Here is a 26,682-nt window from a genome sequence, read left to right as displayed (position 1 = left end):
TAGGCTGTTGTGAGGAAAAAGAGCAAAAGAAAGAGAAACCAGGAGGACAGCCACTCTGAGTTTCTCAGATGAAAGGCTGACTGCGCAGAGATAGATTAGGGAATGCTTCATTAAGCAAGATTATTAGGAAAAACTAGCACCCACTGATCAAATCAGTCATCTGTCATCAGGACCGTATCTCCCAGCTCCTATTTCATAGGGGTTGTGTGGTGTTTGTCACTACTCTGGTGATGAGGATCACTTTGACATGCTAAATTCATCAACTGTGGCATCTCAAAGAAAAGAAAACCCACCTGAGACTTCTATCCAAACCAAAAATATTTCCAGACACCAAAGACCATTAAAAAATGCTTGCAAAGGGATTTCCTTCTCATTGATCTCCTACTCTGAGCCTCTCCCAGTATTATGGAGAGCAGCACAGGTATTAACTTCAGGCGACAGATGAGAACAAGGCAGAGGCAAGCGAAGTGCCCTCCTGAAGGTCACACCGCTTCTCAGTGGAGAGCCATGACTACACACAATGCGATACAATCCAACCCCTATTTCACAGAGGAGTTAATTTTCATCAGAAAGAGGGGGTGACTGGCCCAGGCTGATTCTCCAGAGTTGTCATAAAACCAGGTGTATCTGAGCCACTGGAAAGGCGAGGCTCTCACCTAGTGAGAATAAGGCAGGAGGTGAGGACAACCTTTTTCTCCTCCTCAATGTCTGCAAAGCTGCGCTGTCCAAAAAGGTTATCAGCAGCCACACGTGGCTAAAAAGTCTAAAATACTAAGATCATGGCATCCGGCCCCATCACTTCAGAGCCAATAGAAGCAGAAAAAGTGGAAGCAGTGACAGATTTTCTTTTCTTCAGCTCCAAAATCACTGCAGATGGTGACTGCAGCCATGAAATTTTACAAGACACTTGCTCCTTGGAAAGAAAACTATGACAAACCTAGATAGAGTATTAAAAAGCAAAGACATCACGTTGCTGACAAAGGTCTATATAGTCAAAGCTATGGTTTTTCCAATAGTCATATATGGATGTGATAGCTGGACCATAAAGAAGGTTAAGCACTGAAGAAGTGATGCTTTCAAATTGTGGTGCTGGAGAAGACTCTTGAGAGTCCCTTGGACAGTAAGGATATCAAACCAGTCAATCCTAAAGGAAATCAATCCTGAATATTCATTGCAAGGACTGATGCTGAAGCTGAAGCTCCAATACTTTGGCTACCTGATGTGAAGAGTTAACTCACTGGAGAAGATCCTGATGCTGGGAAAGATTGAGGGCAAAAGGAGAAGGGGAGAAGCAGAAGATGAGATGGTTAGATGGCATCACCAACTCGATGGACATGAGTCTGAGCAAACTCCAGGAGATTGTGAAGGACAGGGAAGCTTGTTACGCTGCAGTCAATGGGGTGGCAAAGAGCTTGACATGACTTAGCGACTGAACAACAACAACAACAAAAATTAAATAAAGCAAGAAAAAAAATCCAATCACTTAGTTTCAATAGTTGTATTTCAAGGGCTCAGGGGCCACATGAGGCTGGTGATTACCATTTTAGACAGACTGAACAGTTCCATGCTGCAGGAAGTCCTACTGCACAGAGCTGCTTGAAAGTACACTAATGATAAGTGTGTAGCTGGGTGGAACAGGTATCTGGAATCTGGAACCAGGAGTCCCAGGGGAGCCACCAATGAGTTCTATGAACTCAGGCCAACCTCTGGGCCTCTGTTTCCTCATCTGTAAAAAGCAGAAGTTGGGCTCCATGATCACAATGGCCCATTTCCGCTGTTATCTCCCTTAATTCTGTACCTAAAAATGCCCGACGGCAGGCTCCTGACTCTGTCCAGTCTTCTTCCCTAGGACCTCCTAGCCCTTTATCAAATTAGATCAAGAGAACAATGCACTTGGACTTAATTATTTCCTGTAGAAACACAGTCATTGAATGAGAATAGCATCCTTCTAATTATTTCAAGGGTTAACAGAAGAAATGGTCATGAGCAAGTATCTTCAAACATTCCCCAGGAGTAACTGCTGAAGATACTCAGCAATCTACCTCCAGGGTACCTCACATGGACCTATGACGAATTGACTGGTGTTTAGACATGGAACAACAGACTGGTTCCAAATAGGAAAAGGAGTTCGTCAAGGCTGTATATTGTCACCCTGCTTATTTAACTTATATGCAGAGTACATCATGAGAAATGCTGGACTGGAAGAAGCACACGCTGGAATCAAGATTGCCAGGAGAAATATCAATAACCTCAGATATGCAGATGACACCACCCTTGTGGCAGAAAGTGAAGAGGAACTAAAAAGCCTCCTGATGAAAGTGCAAGTAGAGAGTGAAAAAGTTGGCTTAAAGCTCAACATTCAGAAAACGAAGATTATGGCATCCGGTCCCATCACTTCATGGGAAATAGATGGGCAAACAGTGGAAACAGTGTCAGACTTTATTTTTCTGGGCTCCAAAATCACTGCAGATGGTGACTGCAGCCATGAAATTAAAAGACGCTTACTCCTTGGAAGGAAAGTTATGACCAACCTAGACAGCATATTCAAAAGCAGAGACATTACTTTGCCAACAAAGGTCCGTCTAGTCAAGGCTATGGTTTTTCCTGTGGTCGTGTATGGATGTGAGAGTTGGACTGTGAAGAAGGCTGAGCGCCGAAGAATTGATGCTTTTGAACTGTGGTGTTGGAGAAGACTCCTAAGAGTCCCCTGGACTGCAAGGAGATCCAATCAGTCCATTCTGAAGGAGATCAGCCCTGGGATTTCTTTGGAAGGAATGATGCTAAAGCTGAAACTCCAGTACTCTGGCCACCTCGTGCAAAGAGTTGACTCATTGGGAAAGACTCTGATGCTGGGAAGGATTGGGGGCAGGAGGAGAAGGGGATGACAGAGGATGAGATGGCTGGATGGCATCACTGACTCGATGGACGTGAGTTTGAGTGAACTCTGGGAGTTGGTGATGGACGGGGAGGCCTGGCGTGCTGCGATTCATGGGGTCGCAAAGAGTCGGACATGACTGAGCGACTGAACTGAACTGAACTGAGAGTCAGCAAAAAAGCATATTTCTCCGGAAAACAATTCCTTTCACCACAGAGTGAAAACCACACTGTTCACTCTGATTTGGGGGGAGCTAGTGGGGAGGTGTTGGCTTCTCAGAGGAACAGATGATTCCACTCAGTCAGTGCCCAAGCCCAGGGCCTGTCTGTCCGGCACCTGGATCAATGACATCTCATGCACAGAGCTCTTGATGGCTTCCCCATGACCATAGCTTTACCCCATGATCATACAGTTTCAGCAGAGGCCACATCTAACGTTTTTTTAAAGTACAGCTGGAATTATAACATGCCTAAAAAACAGCTTAACGATCTTCCCACTATACTATATTGTGGTATAAATTTGGAGTACTGTGAGAATAAAACACATGGACTTCAAGTTATCGAGCTGAACAGAATTACCTCTTCTGGCAGAACTTGCAAAAGGCTGGCTCTACAGCACCTTAACATCCCCCTCCCAAATTGTCTCCATCAGCCCATCCAATTAGATTAATAAACTCCCAACTAATTAAAAGAACAATGGCAAACATTTACTGGGCATCTAGATTATTCAGGGTCAGGCACATTTCTATGCACGTTCTATGTATTAACTTATACTTCACAATAATTCTAGAAAGAAGACACAGTATAATCTTTGTCTTCCAGGAGAGGAAACTGAGGTACTGAAAGGTGAGGTAACTTGTTCAAGGTCACCAGGTAGCAAGTGGCAGAGTTGGGATTAATCTCTCTGCTAGTTAGGCTCCTCCTCTCTGCCATTGCTGAAGCCCCTTTTCCAATATGGACAGTAAACCCTGTCTCAATTCATCAAGTATAAATTTTAAAACATCTCTAGAAACTATTACAAAAGCATGCAAGCCAAGCCAAAAAAACCCCAAAAAACTGTTCTTGCTTAGCATACACAACTTGCAGATCTGTCCCCTTGCACCGCTTGCAGCCTGCCAGCTCTGAGCCTTTCCTGTTTAAAAATTCTGGAGAATGCCAACACTGTAATTCTGTCACTTTTCCAACATTTACTCTAAACTTCCTCAGCATTGTTTTCTGGTGAAACAACCAAAACTTGTGCATTCAATGCTACCATCAACCAAAAGCATGTTAATAATCAGCAAGCCTGTTCCTATCTATTACAACGTCGTGTTTAACAAGAGCAAGTCACAAATAATAAAAAGACAATTGAGCTGGGAACTGATAATTCCAGTCTTCGCAGCTGTTGTGAGTCAGTTTAAAAACAAATGCACATGAGTGATTGCCGGGCTCTTTATAAAGAGGGTACCTGCCAGGAAGCAGTTCCACTTTCTCTTCTCTGGACTTTCTGTCCTCCCATCCATGCTGACTCCATTAAACCCTCAGGTTTTACAATGCCTTTATGTGTTTTTATGTTTTATATGCTTCTCAAGACAACCTTCTGTGGACGATAAAAGAAAAGTCTTTTAAAGCTACTAGAAAATTAACTCTTACGGAGTTAAGGGCATTTTTTTTGTTTTTAGTACTAGAGAGCAGAATGGTGGAGTCTGATGGACACACAGATTTGAACTATGGCTCTGCTCCTCATGATCTGTGCAGTTGGACAAGTTACTGAACTTCTCTGAGTTGCGGTTTCCTCTTCCATAAAATGAACAAATTATACTTCCTTTATAAGGCTGTAATACTTGGTTAAGAGCAGGCACACAAAAACATTACTTCCCTCTCGTCATCATCCGAGTTGTGAAAAGCGAAGTTAGTTTCAAACCCTAGTGGCACTCCAGAGATTCCATTTTAATTTGGTGTGTGGCCCTAAGAGTTATGAGGGCCTGCCACTTTCAGATGTTTCTGGAAGGCATCACCATACAGAAAACTTCCAGCTCTCGACGGGGAAGAAGGATATCTATGTGGAATAGGCTTTCAATCCAAAAACAACCTCTCTCTAAAAATAAAATTGTACTTGTATCCAGCAAAACAAATCCACAAATCATTTCCATGAAAGTGAACTTCACATTTCACAATTTTGCCTTTACTAATCCCTGGCAAAAATAAAAGATGCTACTGGACATAAAACAAAATGAACACTGATTATTAAATCCATTTCTAATCAAAAGTCAAGAGCCTATATATGTTCCTCCCAAACACTAATTTGTTCCTAGGCTCCACATGACGAATCTGGCCATGAGGAACACATGTTGAACATGACTCAGAAGATACAAGAGTGGAATGGATTTAGCTTTCTTGAGAAAACTGTCCACGGTGGTGTGATCTGCCAGAGACAGAACCCTTGACTGAGAGCCCTCCTGTACCCAGAGATGCTATACTCTTCCACTGGGGGTGGAACAGTGGGAATGGTGATGTTCTCCTTCTAGAACACTGTTTGTCTTTACCTAATAGGATACACCAATAATTTGTTCAGAAGCGGAAAAGAGCTGGATTAGACAGCTCAATGGTACAGCTCAGCGTGTCTTGAAGAAGGGGCTCTGTGGCTGACTCAGAGAGAGGATTTGTGCTCAAAGGCTGCTCCCAACCCCAGAATTAGATAAGGAAATGAGCCAGGATCTGCAAGAGTCACTGGCGGCCAAGTCACGACTGCTCCTGTCAACCTGCGCTGCAGAGACCTGGCACTAATGTGGGCAGCAAGACGGCCATCCTCCGGTACCGCCCTCTACACTTGACTGTGCCCTGAAGCCACCCGGGGGCTTTACAGGAATGGCCACCCTTTAGCCCCATGCCTGAGGGGCTGACTTAATAGGTCTGTAAGCAGCCAGGGCTCCCTGATAGTCAAAAATCACTCCCCAGCTGATCCTAATATGCAGACAAGTTTGCAAACCACACCCTTGATTTCTTCTGCTTTCCAGGCTACCTGAGCCACAGATCCTACTCCCTTTGAGAATTCTTTTCCTTTTTTTTTCTAATGAAAGATTTAAAAAAAAAAAGTCTGAAGTCATAAATTTTAAACTTTTCTCAAGGAAGTCTGAGGTCAGAATTCACCACTCTACCCTGACCTCATCATAAAGATTACAACCCAATCAAAGTGATGAGAGCACAGAATAGACTCTTCAGCAGAGGGTCAAGGATGCCCCTTTCATAGAGGGGGTGAAGGGAGATGCATCAGAATGTTCCTGGAGGGGAAAAGAAGTCTAAGAAAGCTTCACTGCTTTTGGATAGCCTTATGAGAGTTTTCCCAACTCTCCTGCCTCTTGACTTTACTGGGCTCCTCCTTGACTCAGCCCTGTAACCTTGCTACAAATCACTCACTCTTAGTAAAGGTCCTCCTGCCTCCCACAGGTCTGCTCAGTCCTCCACCTCCAACCCAGATTTCCATGTGGTCGCTGCCAAGGGTGTGACCCATAAATACTACTGGGGCAGCTGTAGCAAGATGGGTGGAGAGAGGTGGGGAGATAGGGTATGTCTAGAGGTCTCTCCCAGGCCTGGTTCCTGCCAACTCTGTCATTCTTATACAGGCTAGTTGGATGACAAGAGCTCCTGAGACTGGCCAGCACCCTGCCAGACCCCCGGCTCACAGGGTGGATTTGACAAGGTGGCACAAAACAGGGAAACAAGAGATGTGAGGTGTTCTAATCTCACCTCTGCTCTTCTCGAGCTCCATGACCTTGGACAAGTAACAGAAACTTTCTGGAAGGAGCCTCAGGTTTCCCATCTGAAAAGCAGTAGCTAATGTTTGACCAGTCCATTCAGGCTGCTATAAGAGAAATGCCATATTCTGGGTGGCTTAAACAACAAACATTTACTCCTTACAGTTCTGGAGGTTGGAAGTTTAGGGTCGAAGTTCCAGTAGATTCAGTGTCTGGTAAGAGCTTGCTTCCAGGTTCCCAAATGCCATCCGCTCGCAATGCCCCTCAGAGTGGAAGGGATGGGGCAGCTCTCCAGGGCCTCTTTCATAATAAGTGCACAAATCCTCTTCATCAGGGCTCCACCCTCATGATCTAATCACCACTCAAAGGCCCCCACCTCCTAATATTATCATAGGGTGGGCGGGGTGGGGGGGCGGTTAGATATCAACCTATGAGTTTAGGGAGGACATAAACATTCAGTCCTTAATAACCAGACTCCACAAAGCTTTTTGACAAGAAGTGCTCAAATTTAAATTTTAATACAATATAAATTCTCTAAATATGCTTTGAGTCTTCTATGACTTGAACACTCTGTCACCGGCAGTAGAAAGAGGAAAAACTGTCACTAGAGGTACAATACATTCTGGAGAGGAGGCGGGCAAACGGCAGGTCAAACTACACAACTCACTGTCGTCATCAGTATGCTGGTTGAAGAGCGCCACTGGAAATCCACACAAGGGAAAATTTAAATACGTGTTCAATGGGAGGGAAAAAAAAAGACACTAACAGCCAGAGTGATAACATCTAACATTTATGGAGCTGTAGATGTCAGGCTCGGTTCTAGGCGTATTACATTTACAATAATTTCAGGTCTCATGGGTAGATTGGTATTGCTATCCCCATTTTACAGATGAGGAATCTGAAGTTCAGAGAGTGCTATGGCTTGAATGTATCTCCTCAGAATTCAAGTTAAAATCATAAACCCAATGTGACGGTGGGTGGAAACTTGAAAGGTGATTAGGTCATGAGGGAGCCTTCATAAATGGGGTTGGTGCCCTTATAAGAGACCCCATAAGTGATATAATATTCTCTAGTTCCACCCATGTTGCTGCAAATGGTGATATTTTATTCTTTTTTCATATTCCCCTTTGTGTATATATGTGTGTGTGTGTGTGTATACCACATCTTAAGCCAATAGTCATGATATTGTAAGTCAACTATACTTTGATAAAAAATAAAATAAAATAGATCCCACATACTAAAAAGACTGCTGTCTATGAACCCAGAAGTGGGTTCTCAGACACTGAACCTGCAGGTGTATTTATCTTGGATCTTCCAGCCTCTAGAATTGTGAGACATAAATTTCCATCGTTTATAAGCCACACAGCCTATGGTATTTTGTATGAGCAGCCTGAAATGACGGAGTCAGTCACTCAAAGTCACATCACTAGTGAGTGGCAGAGCTAGGCTGTGAACCTGGTTTTGGATCTTCAGTTTTTGATGACACTGCCTCCATTGTACCTGTGAAACCATTTCCGAGCTCCCAACCCCTTGTCTGGCCAAGGTAAAGTCGGATACGCCATGCCCACAGTTCACATTTCTTGCTAAGCCATCCACCCTGTGTGTATATGTGCTCAGTCGCATCTGACTCTTTGCAACCCTGGCGGACTGTAGCCCACCAGGCTCCTTTGTCCATGGGATTTTCTAGGCAAGAATATTGGAGTGGGTTGCCATTTCCTTCTCCAGGGGATTTTCCCAATCCAGGGATCGAACCCATGTCTCCTGCATCTTCTGTATTCGTAGGTGGATTCTTTACCATTGAGCCACCTGGGAAGCCCAACCACCCATCCTATTATCATTGTTTTTGTGTCTGTTCACACGTTCCCCCACCACTTGATAGTCCTTAAGGGCAGGAGCAGAATGTTATCAAGAGCCTCATAAACAGTTGATATTTAAAACATTTTTTTTAATGAGTGAAAGAAAGAACAAAATTATGCTAGGTTTCAAAACACAGGCAAGAATTCACTGGGAAGTTGGAGGGGAACTTCCTCAGAGTAGAGGCAGTATCTTACTCACTCTTCTATCCCCAAACCTAGCACTTAGGTGCTGAGTAAATGTGTAATAAACTCTGGGCAGAGGAAGTGAAGAAATCCAGAGAGATTTAAGGCTACACAGTGAATATGGATAACCTGGCCAGGATGAACCAACTAGACAGGGTGTGTGGGAACACAGAAGCACTTCTCAAACTATCCTTGGTGAAACATCAGCTTTTCGGTTTTATTTCCAATTCGTCACAGACCAATATTTTTTGTAAGATGCAATAAAAAGGACTGCTAGAAAAATGAAATATAAAATGCAAGTCCAATTTTTCATTAGATTTAAGAGATGTAAGATGACTGCCAAGTTGCTATGAAAAGGTCTAAATGTATGCGCTCTGTGTGGGTACTCACCTAGTGTCTGATCATTAGCCAAGAGTCTATCGCAGAGCAAGCTTGGCGTGAAACTAAGAGGGTGGGAGGATGAGGTGCAGATCAGCAGGGAAGGTGAGCTCCAGTTGTGCTATCAAGAACTGTGGGCAGAGGGCTTCCTGTGTGCCAGGCAGTTCTAATTGCTCCACACATATTAACTGGTTTAAATTCTACAGCCTATCTCTAAGGTTGGTACTATTATTACACCCATTTTAGAGATGGGGAAACTGAGGCACGGGGCAACTAAATAACTCTTTCAAGATTCCAGAGCTTGTGAGAAGCACAGGCAGCCTTGAACTTGGAACTCTTAACTTCTAGGCTGTGATGCCTTTGGGGAGCTGCCAGAAAGAAGTGGCATATTTGAATCCATGTTTTAGAAAAACCCTCCTGATGGCAGTGTGGAGAAGAAAGGTCAATTAGGAAGCCATGGTGACAATCCAGATGAGAGGCAGTGGGGATAGTAGAGATCAGACCAGATGTGTGGGCTAGTTAGGAAGTGAATGTGGCAGGCTTTGGTGGGGGTCAGGGGTGTCTGAGCTGGAGGGAGGAGGAGAGGAAAGAAAGGTTTCAGATGACTCAAGGGGCCAGAGCTTCCTGGGTGGATGGAGATGTCCACTGATAGAGAAGGCAGGAAGAAAAACAGGCTTTAAAGGCAAGATGATAAGGTTGGTTTTCAACGGTGCCTTTTGAAATCTTAAGAGTAGTTATTCCATTCAGGGCAATACCATTTTACTCCAGTTCTGCTAAACTAGTCTCTTTCTCTTCTCCCCTCCTCTTTGCCCCAGTTACACTTAAAATAGTTTAAAAAGTAGAAATTCCCCAGTGCTAACTTTCCTCCCTTTGAAAGTCACACACAGTATACAAAAGTGTTCTGGTCACTAATTCCAATTTGTGGCAGAGGCTTCCACATAGCCAAGGAATCGGTGACGCAAGCTGAGTATCCTACAGTTCAACTCAGTTCTGACACTATCTGGAGACAGCATCGGATTCCACAGATTCAGAGTGGAGTCATAGAACTTTTTACCTACTAGATCACAAAGTTTATTATAAAAGGATATGACTCAGGAACAGCCAGATGGAAGAGATGCAGAGGGAACAGTGTGGGGGAAGGGCGTGGAGCTTCCATACCCCCTTAGCAAGGACCACTTAACCCCACATCTCCACGTGTTCACCAACCCGAAGCCTTCCTAACCCTGTCCTTTTGAGTTTTTATGGAGGCCTCATTACATAGGCATGATTGATTAAATCATTGGCCTTGGGTGACTGATTCAGCCTTCAGTTCCTCTGTCCTCCCTGGAGGTCTGAGAGGTGGGGTCAAAAGTTCTACCCTTCTAATCACATGGTTTATTCTCTAGACAAACAGCCCCCAACCTTAGGTGTGGTCCCAAAGCCACCTCAATAACAGAGCAAAAGACACTTTTATTGCTCTCATCATTTAGGAAATTTCAAAGGTTTTAGGAGTTCTGTGATAGGAAGTAGACAAAGATTGTATATATATTTCTCCTTATAAATCACAATATTGTTCATAGCTGTATCCTCATAGAGCAGGTATAAATGCCTTGTGAATGAAAAAAGATTATTTTTGTGTTTACTGAAAACTGAAAAAAGGACAGAGAGACAGGATCTTTACCTTTGATGAATTAGACAGTTAACAGCAAAGAAACATCTGAGTGCAAGACAGATACGTCACAAGGTGACGCCTCTTCTCCCATGTTCCTTCTCCTTCCAGGAGGCCACCCCCTCCAGCTCACACCTGGTGGGCATCAGAACAGGTAATACGGTGCCATGAAGAGCATAGACTGCAAAGCCAGACAGCCGTGGATTCAAAGTAAGAAGCCACTTACTGCTGAGCTCTAACGTGGTATTCAAACCCCTGAACCCGTTTCCCCACCTATAAACGGAGCCAGTATTGCCTACCTCAGAGGGCTATTCAAGGCCTGTGAAAGGCCCCAGCATATGTCAGCACACAGGAGTCACTCAAGGAGTAACTACCATATCACTGACATCGAATTAACTGCTGGCACCCTACACTCTCTCAATTAAGGTCAAATGCATATAACTCTTAAGAGTAACTTCAATTGAAATTAAAGATGATGGGCATTATTTGAGCACTATAATCATAATATTAATAATAATAATAGTAGTTAATACCTGGACACCTACCATCGACCTCCCGTGAATGCTTTATATACGTTAAGTAGCTCTTTTAACGGAGAAGGCAATGGCACCCCACTCCAGTACTCTTGCCTGGAAAATCCCATGGATGGAGGAGCCTGGTAGGCTGCAGTCCATGGGGTCGCTAAGCATCAGACAGGACTGAGCGACTTCACTTTCACTTTTCACTTTCATGCACTGGAGAAGGCAATGGCACCCCACTCCAGTATTCTTGCCTGGAGACTCCCAGGGACAGAGGAGCCTGTTGGGCTGCCGTCTATGGGGTCGCACAGAGTCAGACACGACTGATGCAACTTAGCAGCAGCAGTTCTTTTAAGCCAAAGACAGTATTTAGTCAATTCTAAGAAACATATTCTGTTCACAGTTTAATATCTCTGATACTAGGGTGACTGTGGTAGTCAGAATGGCCCCTCAGAGATGTCTTTGCCCTAATCCCTGAAATCTATGAATATATCTCACAGCAAAAAGAACTTTGCAGATATAATTAAGGGACAGGAGCCTCGATTGTTCAGGTGGGCCCAACTGAATCAAATGAGCCCTAAAAGCAGAGAACTTTTTCTGATGGAGGCAGAGAGAGCAGAGGAGACCTTAGAGAGATTCCAGGCATGAGAAGGATTCATCGTGCTATTGCTGCCTCTGAGACATAGGGTCCAATGCAAGAACCAAAGAGAAGTCTCTAAGAGCTGACGGTGGCTTCTCTCTCTGACAGCCAGCAAGGAGGTAGGAACCTCAGTCCTACAACTGCAAGGAACTGACTTCTACCAACCTGAACAACTCTGCAAATGGATTCTTCTCAGACCCTCCCTATACGATTTCTGACTTGTAAAATCCAGAGCACAATAATGAGCCAAACCCATGATGACTTTGAAACTGTGAGATAATACATACGTGCTGCTTTAAGAGGCTAAATTTATGGTCATCTGCAATGGCAGCCAGAGAAAACAAATACATTCTTAGGGTTGATGTGGGTTATAGCTGATAGTGTAGCTATAGTACAATGGCATAATGGATGACATCTTACATTTGTTGAAACATGGTATCATTATCTTTGTTTTGCAAATGGGAAAACAGGCTCTTTGAGGTCAGGTGACATGCCCAGGTGAATCAGATTGAAGGCTTGAACTACAAACCATCATGCACACTGCCATAGTGTGCACGAGGGCTGCAGCATCACGCCAAAAGGCCAAGGAAGGGCTAACATGATCTCCATCCCAGACTGTATCCAACATGGGATGCCTACCACGGCTGACCACAAAGACCCAACTGGGTCCAGAAAGCACCACCCTCAGCAGCCTTCGTTCATCCATTAGAGGAGCATCCCGAGGTGGCAGGCACTCTTCCAGATCCTCAGCTAGATCAGCCACCTATCTACGAGAGCTGACACTGCAGTGAGGTCGACACTACAAAGGCAGGAGCACCAGAAGGAAAACAAAGCATCCAGAGTGCTGAAAACCCACCTTCACAAGGTAACAATCCACACATTTAGGAGCTCAGAAGAGAGCACTGGGCTTGGAAAACCAGACCCTCCTTTCTAGAACTTTCATGGGCCTCTGTTAAACGTGAGAATCCTCAGGAGAGACTCTTGTGGTGGGATTTTCTTGTTCTGTTTTGCTTTGCTTTTTGCTGATGGAGATGGAAGCTAGCTTTACACCAGACTGCCTCATATGAATTTCTACAAGCAAATAAAAATAAATAAATAAACCACACACAGTCATCTTTTCACTCAACCAAAGATTTTCTCTTTTTGATGGATTTCATTTTAAAAAGATGAAAGTTAATTTCATATTAAAAGAGCATCCCAAGAGCTAACTGAAAGAACATTTCGAAAAGAAAGATGATTCAGTGTAACTCTAACCTCATGCCCTCCATCGAACCCTGAACTCTGTCTGGTCTACTTACCTTGCACTTCTACTTGCCTCTTTCACCCTGGAAATAAGAGTAGACAGCTCTCCGATGGTGAAATCAAAGGGTGAACAGGAGGCCTATTCAGCAGGTACACAAAAAAAGGGGCATGTATAAGCTTTCAGGAGATGCATGTGAAAGGAAAAAATCTAGATTTCCACAAAGATTTTGCAGAAAATGCCACTGAAATTTATATATTCTCAATCTCTCTTGTTTTTGTTTGAGAGTGAGAAATTCTAGACTAGAAGGTCATCTTCATAATGGTTTTGGAGAAGTCCCAGTTTAATAATACCATTAGCTGAAAACTATTTATAAATCAGACATTAGCAACTGGCATAAAACCCTACTTTCCACTTCTCTCGATTTTGCACTGACAATTTGGCAGCCCACTTTCCCCCTAGGCCCAAAAGAGCTATCACATTCCTGAGTCTGTATTTAAGAGATTCTGACAGTGATGTACGCAAGAGGCTTGCTTCAGGAGGAAAGGTCAACATATGCCCACAGGGGGACTGGCAGGCCTGGACTGCCCATGGGAGAACGCGTACAATGACTCCAATACTCTCACCCGTACACAATTCGAAAAATGTAACTGACCCTAATTACCATTTCTCACTACTAAGACTAGCAAAGATAAAAAGAGCTGACACCCTCTGTGCTGGTGGGGCTGTGGGGAAGCAGGCCGTCTAACGCGTGGCCGGGACAGGGAGAAATGACGCAAAGCTTTCCCGAGGGGATGATAGGCCCTGTGATTCAGCAGTCCTGTTACCAGGAATCAATCCTCTATGTTCACCTGCACAAAGGCAAAATGACACCTTTATCTGCTGCAGCACTGTGTGTATTAGCGACAGACTGGGAACAATTCAAAGGTCTAGTCGTAGGGTCGAATAAACTGTGGTCCATCTTCACAATGGAAAACAATGGTGCTGACAGAGATCTCCAGGACAGACTAATTTTAAAAAGCAAGACACAGAACAATATATATAAATATACCACCTTTCGTGAAAAAAGGGAAAAACATATATATATATATATATGAGGATATATATGCTCATTTATATATAAGAGCAAATGAGGATATATATATGTGTGTGTGTGCGTGTGTGTGTATATATATTTGTGTATATATTTACTTATATTTTTACAAGTTGCAACTGGTAGAAAATGTGGTAAAGGCCTGGTTAAGAGCAAGATTTCTCAGTGTTTACCTTTTTATATGATTGTGAGCTTTGGGGGGTACCCTATAAAAACATTGCTCAAGTCCATGGGATGGCAAAGTCGGATAGAACTGAGCACACATGTGTGCACACTGTATATACATGACCAATATTTTAAAAATGGAGAAGTTGTCTAAGGCATTTTTCCCAGGAGCATGAAGACTAGAACAAGCCCAGCATGGAAGACTCAAAGCTGAGGAGCCATCTGAGGTCCCGGCAATGCGGGTTGAGGCAGGTGAATTCTCACGTCGGCATTAGTAAATCAGAGGAATCTGAGTCCAGGGTTCAGGAGGTGTGCAGGGAGAGCTTGGTCTCTGCCCTGTGTGATGTCACTGTGGGGTGCGACCGTCCCTGAGCCCCATGACATTTATGACAGCAGGAGGAAGTCAGAGACCTGGAGGCGAAAGAGAGGTAAAGGCAGAAATGCGAGGATTCCCTCCCAGGCAGCATGCCAGGCACACTTAAATGCTTTCTGGATTTGGACAGTAATGGCTGAAGCATGCTGCTCGTTAAATATTTATGTTGAAAAAGAGGGCAAAACATGTGCCGGAATCTTCTGCCTAATTCAACAGAGAGATATTCCTGAAAAGTTGAGATTCCTGGAGTTTTATAAAATCAAGTCATACTGTAAATGCAACAGGTTAAGTCTGCTCTCTCAGATTCTGTGGGGAATCCTTCTTAGGAATTGTTACTTTCTGCGATTCCTTGTTTTGAGAATCGGAGCTTGCCTGAAGAAAGCTGAATTTAACCAGATGAAATGTGAAAGGCATTCATGTTTCTGCACCTGTGGGCATTTTTCACAAGGTGCGCCCACTCCATAAAAACAGCAGAAGGCCAAGGTCCTAACGTCCTTCGAACCACTGCCTTAGCAGTCTGACCCACTACACGTGGCTGACCTTACCTGCTGTGCAGATTACCTCTCAGGAGAGGAGCCAAGAGGAACGTAACTCTGACAGTCTGCTTCTCAAGGGTCAACTTAAAAGAGAGAGCATGCATGCAGCACCAGCTGGCACTGTGAGGGACACAGACAAACCCCTTTCTCAGTTACTGGTGGCTTTAGCAACAAACCTCCCCACTTCTCACTCGAAACTAGAAAAGTCTTTCTACCTAAGCAGCAGCCGCTCAGAGGTAAATTCCCAAGACTCCTGCAGTCACTGTCCTTTGCATCCTGTCCCCAAGAGGAGGGCCCATGGCTGGTCAATAATACCACAGATCCCTCTGTCTATTCTCAGGGGACACCACTGCAGGTATTGGGCAATGCTGAGCAAGCCTGTTTGTTGTTGTTCAACTCACAGTCAACAATGTCAGTGTTGTTTCAAGTGCTGGTCTCAAGTGCTGGGTTTTACCTGCCCCTTAGGAAATGATGAACTGAAGAAGCAGCCTGTCAGAGGGAACATGCACCACTGAATGTGCAATTCCCAGTAGATAGCATCAATTTTACCTTTGATTAAAAAGAACATTCGCTCATCTAGTTCATTGTGTGCAGAGAATGTGGTTTTATTCATTCATTCCAGTGGCATTTAATAAGTACCTACTATGTGCCAGACTTCTGCCTGCTCATGGTATTTAGAGGGTTACTGTGGCTGAAGGAGCCTGCTGCTCATCATATTGTGTCTTTGTGTGAATTAGGAAAAAGCCAGCCCTCCAAGTGGACCCAGTCTTGCAGGCTCAACGGAGTCATAAAGAAGCATCCCCTCCTCCTGGCAGAGGCAATTCCAGCCCAGGACACATGGCTTTTGGAGTAGATTTGAGCCCCAACTTTACCTCCTTGACCAGCTATTCCTGTGCAGTGAACAATCTATTGTTCAAAGCCACCCTGTCAAGGAGTCACAATTCAACTCTTCTGCTCCTTGGTGAGACATTCAACCTTCCCCTGACAACTCATCTGAGCAGCTGACTGTGACATTACATACCCACAAGAAGCCTCACGGTCTAATGTACAGCCAACGGTCTAATAGTGCAAAAGTCTGGGTGGTTTAGGTACAGGACAGGCACCAAGTCTGTGGCTCTCAACACTTTACCAATTTGTCTGAGGTTCTGGTTGAATAAACCTGGCACGATGGTTTCATATCAATAAAATTCTCACGATGTCTCAATAAGGTCCAAGAAGTTTTTGGATTTTGATCCCTCTTTCCATCCTTAAATTTCTTTTGTTCATGTTGAAAGCTAAACTGCAGTAACGTCTCCTGGAAAAGCAGACAAAATTTGCAGTCACTGAAAGCTTGGGACCTTAAGTCAAAGGGCTCCAGGGAGGGGGCTAAAGGGTTAATGTCTGGTGTTCAGAGCCTTTTCGGCTGGTGTGTGCTCATTCAGTCGCATCTGACTCTTTGAGACACTATAGACTGTAGCTCGCCAGGCTCTTTTTTCCATGGGATTCTCCAGGTGAGAATACTGGAGTAGGTAGCAATTTCCTCCTCCATGGGATCTTCCCAACCCATGGATTGAACCTGTATCTCCTGCATTGCAGGCAGTCTTGACCGCTGAGCCACAAGGAAAGATGGTAGCATCTGCAGCTAAACGAGAGCCTGCTTATTCTACGTGGGTAAAGTTAAGATTCCACCCCCATGGGCTCATGTGGGTTTGCACACAGCCGTTGGGAATGAAGGCAATTCTCTGTACACGGTATGTGAATGCGGCAACGATCACTGACTCAGAGCCCTCTCCAGGGAGCACTTGTGATGACACCAACCCCAGTTAAATCAGAGCTTACGCTCCTCTCCTCCATCAACCAAGGGGATGCTATGTCAGTTACATGACACTGACTGCAAAGGGAATGGTAGCCTATTCTGTAAGAAAGCAAAGGGAATATAAGACCTGCTGGCCCCAAAGTCACCTGCATACAATAAATGCACATGAAAAATGACAAGAGATACTTAGCAACTGATTCACTAAAGCAGACCTAAAAGGAATTCTTCTTTGAGCTACTAATTCTCCAGCAGAGTTGAAAATATGAAGAGTCTTAACAGTCTACAACACCCTGGTTTTTATTATACAGTAATCCTCTGAAATGCAGACCCATTAAAAGAAGACAAAAACCCTCCTTGTCAGAGGATGGCAACCAGACAGTCCCAGCTAAGCAGTTTTATGACACCCAGTAAAGCCCGACACAATAAACCAGACATGTAAGTGACACCAGAAATGATTTTCAAGAGACTTGGGATTAAATAGAATAATCCATCTAGAAGCAACCTTCGATCAAATCACCTCCACCCTCTGCCCTGTGTCCCAGCCACCTGGCTCACTGCTCTTTCCTATATTCTCTAGAGAGAAGTGGGGAGACTGGACTACCTAGTGTGAGCTTGTTCTAGAGTAGGACTTATGGCCAGTGCCCCCACTTGCTCTCTAGGTCCTCTCTGGGAGTCCAGGGATGGGAAAGGACAACTATACAGATCCCTTCAGGTCTGCTGCATCTCTGGCAATTGTGGAAGCTTCAACTTCTATGGCTGCAGAGGCAGTGAGCCTATTGGCAAGGTGCTGGTAATACGCGGGTCATCTCCCCTCTAACAGGAGCCCTCTCCTCCTGTTTCTCTTGATTTATAGCTTCTAAACAATACTTCTTCCATAAAGCCCCCTTTCCCCCACCCCACTTTTAGCAGGATGCACCTTCACTGAAGTGGTTGCAGAATGCTTAGCGGATGGGATGTGCAATCAGAACAACCCCAGGTCCCAGTCTCATCTTGCCGCCTGGGGAGCCTCAGCTTCCTCACCTGTGCTGCTGTGAGGACTACGCAAGAACATAAACATAAAGGAATTAGACTTGGGCTTAGGATGTAGAACAGCTCCGTCAAAGGAGTCGCACGATTGTGCTAAATATTTTTTTTACCTATTGACCTTTCCCATTAAACTAAGTGCAATATGTCTTCCTTGTGACCATCTTGGAGGCCTCTGACATGTGGCAGGTGCCATATGCCCACAACTCCTCCAGTCAGGGCTAGGAGGTAACAGATCTGGGAAGTGACAGTTTCCATAAAGTCAGGGTTGGCTGTTCACTGAGTCTGCACGCAAACCTGAAGTTCAAACATCTTTTAAGAAGATAAACCTACTACAGACTTCTAAAAGGGTCTCTCTTACTGTTAAATAATTCTCACATGTAAGTCCAGAACCTTCAATTGCTTATGCAAGCTGTTTTTTCCCCTAAACAAAACCAAAATCCTGCTATTTACAGCTAACCAGGTTTTACTGATTGTTACACAAATAGACTATTATTTATTTGGGGCAGGAGGAGAAGGGGACGACAGAGGATGAGATGGCTGGATGGCATCACCGACTCGATGGACATGAGTTTGAGTAAACTCCGGGAGTTGGTGATGGACAGGGAGGCCTGGCGTGCCGCGATTCATGGGGTTGCAGAGAGTCAAATACGACTGAGCTACTGAACTGAACTAAATACATGCTCACTGGAGAAAATATGGGGAGAAGCACCCCAATTTCACCATCCATTTGTCTGTTCTTTTGTTTTCTATGCATAGTTAAACTTTTAAAAAATCAGTTGGAATTGTAGTAACGCACTATAACTGGGCATACTGCCCTTCTGCTATTAACTTATCCTAAGGTAAATGGCAACCCACTCCAGTGTTCTTGCCCAGAGAATCCCAGGGACAGAGGAGCCTAGTGGGCTGCCGTCTATGGGGTCGCACAGAATCAGACATGACTGAAGCGATTTAGCAGCAGCAGCAGCAAGGTGGACTTTATGGATCATGGATTTTTTTTCAAGTATCTAATAAGAAAGGAAAATGGGATTGCGATCCAAAAGAATTAATTTGTTAAGCAAATCAACACTGCAATCCATTTCATGTTTAAAAGACACAACAACAATTGCCTGATAGTATTCTCTTACTTCTTGAACACTGCTTGATAGGACTTTATCAATTACTGAGCCTTTTTAGATTCAGGGGAAACATTAAAATTTCATATGGTTGTTTTCCTGTTACAAAAACAATGCATGCTCATAACATGTAGAAAATCTTAGTAAGCAATAATTTAATGCTAATATTTATTGAGCATAGACTGTGTCAGGCACTGTGCTTTAGTGAGATAAACTCATTTATCCCTCCCAACATCTCATTGAAGCACAGAGGTATTAAGGAACTTGCCCACATGTTGCACGCCTAGAAGCATGAGCCTGGAATCCATCGCTGTGCCATAATGTTCTAAGAGTGAAAGGAATCAATAATTTATTCAATCAAGTCCTCCGCTGCTTCACAGTATAATGTCATAGGCAAGAAATGATTCATCATAATGCTGTACCCCTTATAGTTATTTAAAAATATTATAAGCATGATCTCTGAGTCCCTATGGAACAATTAGTAAATGAAAAGTCATCTGTGGCACAAGCTGCAATTCCAATCAGCCCAATTCTAAGCACCTGATGTGCGTTAAGAAAACAACAGATTTTCTTGTTAAAAGGGTTTGTTTTAAAGATGGAAACATTTTTCTAAAATTCTGCAAATGAGTCAATGATGTGACGAGTGGATTCCCTGAATTAACTGGACACCCAGTCTCACAAAAATTTACCATCAGTCACAATGCTTTTATAAAACATTTACGAACTGGGTCTGCATGCAAACCCAAATTTCAAACATCTCTTAAGAAGATAAATCTATAAATTTCCAAAAAGGTTTCTCTTTTACTGTTAAATAGTGCTGCTAATTATTCCTAAACATTTCTTATGGCTTATCTGTTATAAGTGGACATCACTACATAAAAAATAACTAGATACCCTAGGTCACATTTTTTCATACTTTAATGAAAAATTATACTAGGTAAAAGATACACATTTCTGTTTATAGCCTATCCAGGGATAATAAGCATAGCTTTTTAAATATAAAGTTCTCTTTAAATTTAAAATATGATTAATGGAATGTTTCTGATTGCCTGGCTCTAAAAATATTATACGACTATAACTTCACACTAAAAGCACATTAAAACTATTAACTCTAGTAATTGTAATTATTCATACTGCTGTTGAAAATATATGACACACTCATGTATACAAATATTTCAGATATTTAGACAGATAGTTGGCTAGATAGATATCTACAAAACCAGGTAATTTCTTTGGAATTTAATTGCTCTAGTATTTCCAGAAGCTCTATCTATCTATTGATATCTACCTATAAATTCAGATGCCTTCTTGATGTCTGTGTGTTTCCAGAAGGTTCAAACTGCCATCTTTCACTTTATCTGATGACTGGCTGCTAGAGTCAGTTGATAAAATATCTAATAATCTTGACTATTATCTATGTATTAGGTGCAGTGTTCTCCAAAGACTGTTTCACATACTTTCATAAAAACCCTCGAGACTGAGACCACACTCATTCTCATTTTACAAATCAGACTGAAAATGGTTAACTGATACTCCCATCCACATCTGTCCAGCACTGAAACCATACCTAAAACCACTGTTAAGCTGCCTCTCTGCCAAATCAGACTCCAGAAAAATTTGACTTCCACTACTTGCCTCCCTAAATTAAGCTTAAGCTGACATATAAACTTAAAAAAACACCCAACACGAATCCAACAAATTAAATGACATAATTCCAAATCTGATTTTTTTTCCCGTGAGAGGTTTTTAACATAAAAAAACAAAATTAATCTGATATTTGCTAGCCATTTCTTCAAGTGCTTTGACTATGCAGCTTTCTGCTGTCACAACTGGACAAATCACCCATGTCCTTCAACAAGTGACAACGTAGCCCAACGCTGCAAAGCTCACTGTTAGAGAGCTAAGCTTTCAAATGAGACTGGAGCCTGCTACACTGAAAATTTTTATAGTATTAATCTTTTTGGTTTCTTGTGAAACACAGACCAACATCTTAATGTATTTCTAGACAAATCTAAATTCTGTCTGGATTCATCATCTTCCTGAATTACCTGGGTTAAAAACAGTAAAAACATGACTGCATTTTTTTTTCTCATAAGGCCTAAAGGAGCAGTCCTTAGACTGTTTGGCATTTTTTGGATTTAAACCAGGGTTTTATGGTGCTAATTAACTGTTAGAGAAGGCAAAGAAACTGAACAGTCGATCCCAAAGTCCTCTTATCACTGAAGTCTCTGTAAAACGTTTGATTACTTTAAAAAATTATGTATGTGTGAATCATAAGTTTGTTTATTGAAAAAAGGGCTTGCTGACACATACACTTTGGTTTTTTTTTTTTTTTTTTAAAGAATCAAAACAGTTCCTTACTTGAATGTGGCTGTTTTGGCAACAGTTAAACTCAACCCCGTCATTCTAGCGCTGCCTGCCTTCCTGGTTCTCCTAGGTGAGGGCCGCCATCCTGCGATAATTTACACGCAGGGCTAAGACGCACCAGCAATGGTGCAGTGTGGTGACGAGCACTTTAGAAACAAAGCCAAACTCCGCTTTTAAAGCAGAGAACACACGTACACAGTTCCCGTCTCTGACAACGTCCAAAAGATTCCTTATAGACAACCTACTCAGACGAAGCTACAGCAGCCCCAGGAAATATAAACAGAGTCCGCAAAGACCAGGGGGGAGGGGGGCCGCCGGGGGGGACAGGAAACAACTGATGGGAAGGAAACTGATCATGTGAAGTTTGCCCGACTCCACAAGGTCTAATACATTCCGGTTTGTTTCCACTCGGAGCAGCCATTAAACGTGCCCTGACACGTGGGCGCAGGGGACCTCCCTTCTCGCCGGTTTTTGGCCATTTCCTTCACTGTGCGCTTGTTTGTATACAACCTCGTCCGGACAGGGGGTGACCACAAGATGACAGGCCTCGGCAGTTCCTTCACTCGGATTTCTAGTTGTCCAAAGTTTCACTCCACGGCGGGGATTTAACGAGAATCACGAAAGTTATGAATGGTTTAAGTTTACAAGACACAAACAGAAGGCGAGGGACGAGCGAGTGTGGGGCGACTTCAGCCGCAGCGTTTTAAAATTAGCTTTAATTGATATGCCCTAGTTAAAATTAAAAAGGGGGGTGGGGAGTCACTCTGATCTACGCAGTAAGTGTCGGGGGCAATACTTTAAAAAGAAAAATCACTCAAGACTCACGTCCGAGTCTTGACTTCCTCATACCACCTGCAAATACAGTCTCCTGGCCACTCACTGCTCGGGGGGTCCTTCGCGGGATGTGTGATCGGAGTCCTCTCGGTGACCCGCTATTTCCCCGCCAGACCCCCAGCGCCTAGCGGGTTCCAGGACTGTGCACTCGCCGCCTAGTCCCCAGAAAGAGCGGAAGAAAGTAGGAAAGAGGGGCGTGGCGCCCCGGTCTCCCCCAGCTGCCTGCCCTCTTCCCAAACCTGGCACCACCGCAGCTGGAGCCAGCGGGGAACCCCAGAGCCTTCCAGCCCCAACCTGGCGCGGGGCGCACGGCTGCGGGCCGGCCGCGGAGCCAGCGTGAGGGGAGACCTCTCCTCCTGCTTCAGCCCTCGTCCCAGGGACCGCGTCCCCAGACCTAGCCCCGCAGGACCCCCGGCTTCCCGGGCCATCTGGCCGCCGCCCGTCGAGGGCGAGCGCGCCGTCCGTCTCCCGGTCTCGGCGTCCCTTGCCCTCCACCCCCATCGCGGTCTCCGGCGCCCAGTGCCCCGACCAGTCCCCGCCCTCCGGGACACTCTTCCCTCCTTCCTTCCTTTCTCCATTCCCTCCCTCCATCTCGCTTCCCAGCACCAGGAACTGGGAGGCGGCTCCCGAACTGGTCGGCCGACGCCCAGCGCTGCGCCCCTGTCCCCTCGGGGACCGGACTTGCCACCTGCGCCCGCCGCTCGGTGCTCACTCGCCTGCCGGTGCGCTGCCCCTGCCGCCACCGCCGCTGCCGGGGACTCTGTCTCTAAGGGCTCCTGGAGACGACTCCGACCTCTCCTCCTCCTGCTGCTCCTCCGGGCGGGGGCCGGCTCCGCCTCGCTCGGGGTAGGCGGGGCGGACAGCCCGACGGGCGGGGCGGCGGCGGCGGCCCAGGACTCCTTCCTCCCGGCCGGCCCGCCTCCCTCCTGCCCAGATGCCCTGGCTGTTCCCTGGTCTGGCTGCTGAACCCGGGTCGAGCTTGGGCCGACAGAGGAGAAAAGTCGGCAGCATTGAAACCCAGCAGACATCTGGCAGCCTTGGCCACCCCTCAGGGTCCCTTCCTCGAATTCCCCGAAGCTTTGGAAGTTCAAGGACTCTCGGGTCCCCCACTTAGCGACCCTCCACAGGGCTGCTCTGACTCCTCAGCAGTTTCCTTCCCTTGCGAACTCTAGGCACCCCTTCTGCCAACCGTCCCTTAGGCCACGAATATGCCAACCCCCTACATAAAATTTAGGCTCTACTCCAGGAATTTCTTAAGAAAACAGTCACGGTAAAATTTAAAGGGCCCTGGGGCCACCGAGTGGTTTTGCTTCCCAGAAAATGGAGCTATAACTGCGGGTTGTTGAATTTGAAGTACATCCACCCATCATGAGCTTCCCCTCCATCTCTCACCATGAGATTTGTATTTCCGAATGCCTCGTACCTGGCAGAATTCTGCTTATTAATTGAATTAATTAGATTTGGTAAGTCTTTTCTGGAGGGACTCAGAGTGAGGTAGTTTGAAAAGCCACTTCTATTTCCATGAACTTCAGGCTATTCCTATACACAGCCATTCAAGGAACGTTCACTGAGCACCTGTATGTGCCCAGCGACACATTGGTGATTGGACAAAGGTGATTGGAGAGAGACAAAAGTGACTGGAGAGAGATGAAGATGATTCAGACGTGGGACTCACCCTCAAAAAGTCCAGAAAGAGTGAAAAAAAAGAGTGAAAAAGATGGATGTGCAGAAATCTTACCTTCCAGCAGACTTCTTGCACGCTCCTAGGAATCAGCTTTCTTGTTTGACAGGGTGTAGAAAAAGGAGGAGAGGAGGCCAAAGGAGGACATTTAGAAACAGTGTGGGTCGAGTCCATACTTGAAGTGGAGCCTTAAATCATTGCTGAAAGACGCCTGTGTGTTGAGCTTCACCCGCTGGAGAGGAATAAGGCCTAGGGAAGTAAGGAGCCAAGTCCAGGAGGAAGGACACTGCCTTTCATTTTTCCCTCCTGACCCCTACTCAAGTACCATTCTTGGTGAAATCTTCCACCGGGCTGCAGAAAGGGGGCTATGGGTATAGGAAGTCAGTGGTTGGATGCCTTGTCCCCAGACTGTGGTTCTTGCAACCTGTGGATGGCGGTGGTTGTTGGGCTGCAAGCCACAGCCTGCCAGGGGAGCTCAGTATTCCTTGCTTTGTACAGTGGTAGGAATTGTTTGACTGATTCACAGATACTGACAGTTCCAAGGATATATGCTGAACAGAACAGCCTAATGCCAACTGGGACTAAGACCATCATACACTGTATCTTCTGGCCACAGACTACAGAATCAACTCCTAAAGCCCTACCAATAATTTCCATTTCTGGAGCACTTTAGAGTTTAGTCAATGCTTTTGTGTATGTAATCTCATCTGGAAACTGAGGTGCCAAGAAGCTTTTGAATTATTGAAGCTTTTTTAATTTAGTGTTATTCAAAGTGTGGTCCATAGAACAGTGACCGTCTGGGAACTATTACCCATCTGTGATGGGGTAAGCATAGAAACTGAAGGTGAACATATAAAAACTTATATAGCGATTTGAGTAATTTTCCTGCCTGTTGAACTTAATAACTAAAAATATGGCCTTGTATTCTGTATGTCTCTTTTCTTTTTCTCATTATCCATTTTGTATTTATCATGTTGAATAAAAGCATCGGCCACAACAGATTGAAAATAAAATCCCACAGATAGTTTGAGAGGCACTGATCTAGGCAGGAGCAAGGCAAGAATAATAAGAGCTAACGTTTTCACAGCAGATGTTGCTTTAAGTGCTTTACATATATTAACTCTATTCATCCTTCTAACCACCCTAGCAGGTAGGCTCAGGGAGGTGAAGCAATGTGATCCCAAAGTGGCAAGATCAGAATTCCACTCGAAGAGTCTGGCCCCAGACTTCGTGCTTTTACCTACGACCCTTTAGCCAGGGTTCTTTTTGCTCTGCTGTGTCTAAACTTCAGTCATTCACATTTCATCTACATATTGCTGTACCTCCTGTATGATTTCTTAAATTTATATTTTTGATTGACTTACTTTTGTGATTTCTTCCATATATGATGCTTGTGGTTAGTAATTTTACAAGTGAAATCATGACTTTGGTAAACTAGCATCAGTCTCTCACTTTGGATCACAAGGTATATGCTTAACTCCAGCAGTTGCTGTCAATGCCCCACCATATCCCCTCTGATCCTTGTCCAGTTTCGTGCACGCTGGCTCCGGTGTGGGTTCATTCCCATCACCCATGCCTGGCACCTGCATCTCATTGTCAAAACACCATACTCAGCTGCAAGATTTACAGCTCACAGAACAGCTGAAAGTACCTGGGAATTAATGTTCCCCTACCCCTGCCTCAGCCTTTAAACAGTGACTAAGGACTATGGCTGTATAAATACTCCAGTTCCTTTGCCCTCAATTGGGATAACTTCAGGGTAGATCTCCAGGGTCTACCGGGCTCCCTACAAGACTCAGCCAAATTCTCTCCCCACTTCTATGGGACTGATGCCACATTCTTCCTTGTCCTTCTTACCCTTTGGGGACCTGCTTCTCACTCCCTCCTAGGAACATATTCTAATCAGGACAAATTACATAATTTGCAGGGCCTGGCAAAAGATTTTTAAATGTTCATGAATTATTAAGAATCTGAAGGTGGCAAGAGACTATCAAACCAAGTACAGGGCCCCATGTGACTGCACTGGTGTGCCACTTTACAGGTTGCATGACAGCGACGCTGGCCTGAACACTAATAAGTAATTTTGACATGAGTTCTCATCTCAGGGTCTGTTTCTGGGGAATCTTAAGCTAAGATAACAACTATTACAGTAAAAGCCAGCACATTCAAGGACTATCTGAATCATCTTGTCTAATACACTGGTGGTCAGCATCCCATAGCTTGCGAGACCATCTTGTAGGAGATGGTCTTGGTCATGCCAAGTTGTATGTAAAGAGCTTTAACCACAGGAAATGGTATAGCAGATGAGAATGGTTTAGGTTAACAAGTGATGTGGCAAGAGATGTGTATTTTCTTCTTAATTCTGACACTGAGTGATACACACAAAGTGTGAAATTGAGCAGTATCTTAGACTGAGTTACCTGGAAACATACCTTGCATGAAAAAGGCTTATTGATGAGTGGCTAAAAAGATATACCTGTAAGGAAGTGAGGCTGGCAGGATAGGGGAGTGGAAGATGCTGACTCTCAACATGGTTATGGCTAGACCTGTAGTCCAAAGGCAATAGGATGTGGGTGGCTCTTCAGAAATGGACCAAATCGAGTACAAGGTATCAGACCTTTATATCTCC

The 26,682-nt window shown here is 44.6% G+C and overlaps 1 protein-coding gene across 4 annotated transcripts in view; it reads right to left on the bottom strand.

The window, feature by feature from the left end:
* Positions 1-23,225, bottom strand: part of GNG12 (G protein subunit gamma 12) — a 140,866-nt gene extending 117,641 nt beyond the window's left edge. Inside the window, exon 1 of one of the 4 annotated variants that reach the window (XM_070367867.1) lies at positions 23,089-23,225. The gene's annotated coding sequence lies outside the window, so the exon portion shown is untranslated. Of the gene's footprint in view, positions 1-13,129; positions 13,210-23,060 lie in introns of those variants that run through there. The other 3 variants (XM_070367868.1, XM_070367869.1, XM_070367870.1) reach the window with 3 other exon arrangements.
* Positions 23,226-26,682: the final 3,457 nt, after the last annotated feature.

This window comes from Bos mutus, chromosome 3 (genome assembly GCF_027580195.1).
Source record: "Bos mutus isolate GX-2022 chromosome 3, NWIPB_WYAK_1.1, whole genome shotgun sequence".
NCBI classification, from domain to species: domain Eukaryota; kingdom Metazoa; phylum Chordata; class Mammalia; order Artiodactyla; family Bovidae; genus Bos; species Bos mutus.
This window is presented reverse-complemented; position numbering and strand designations above follow the sequence as displayed.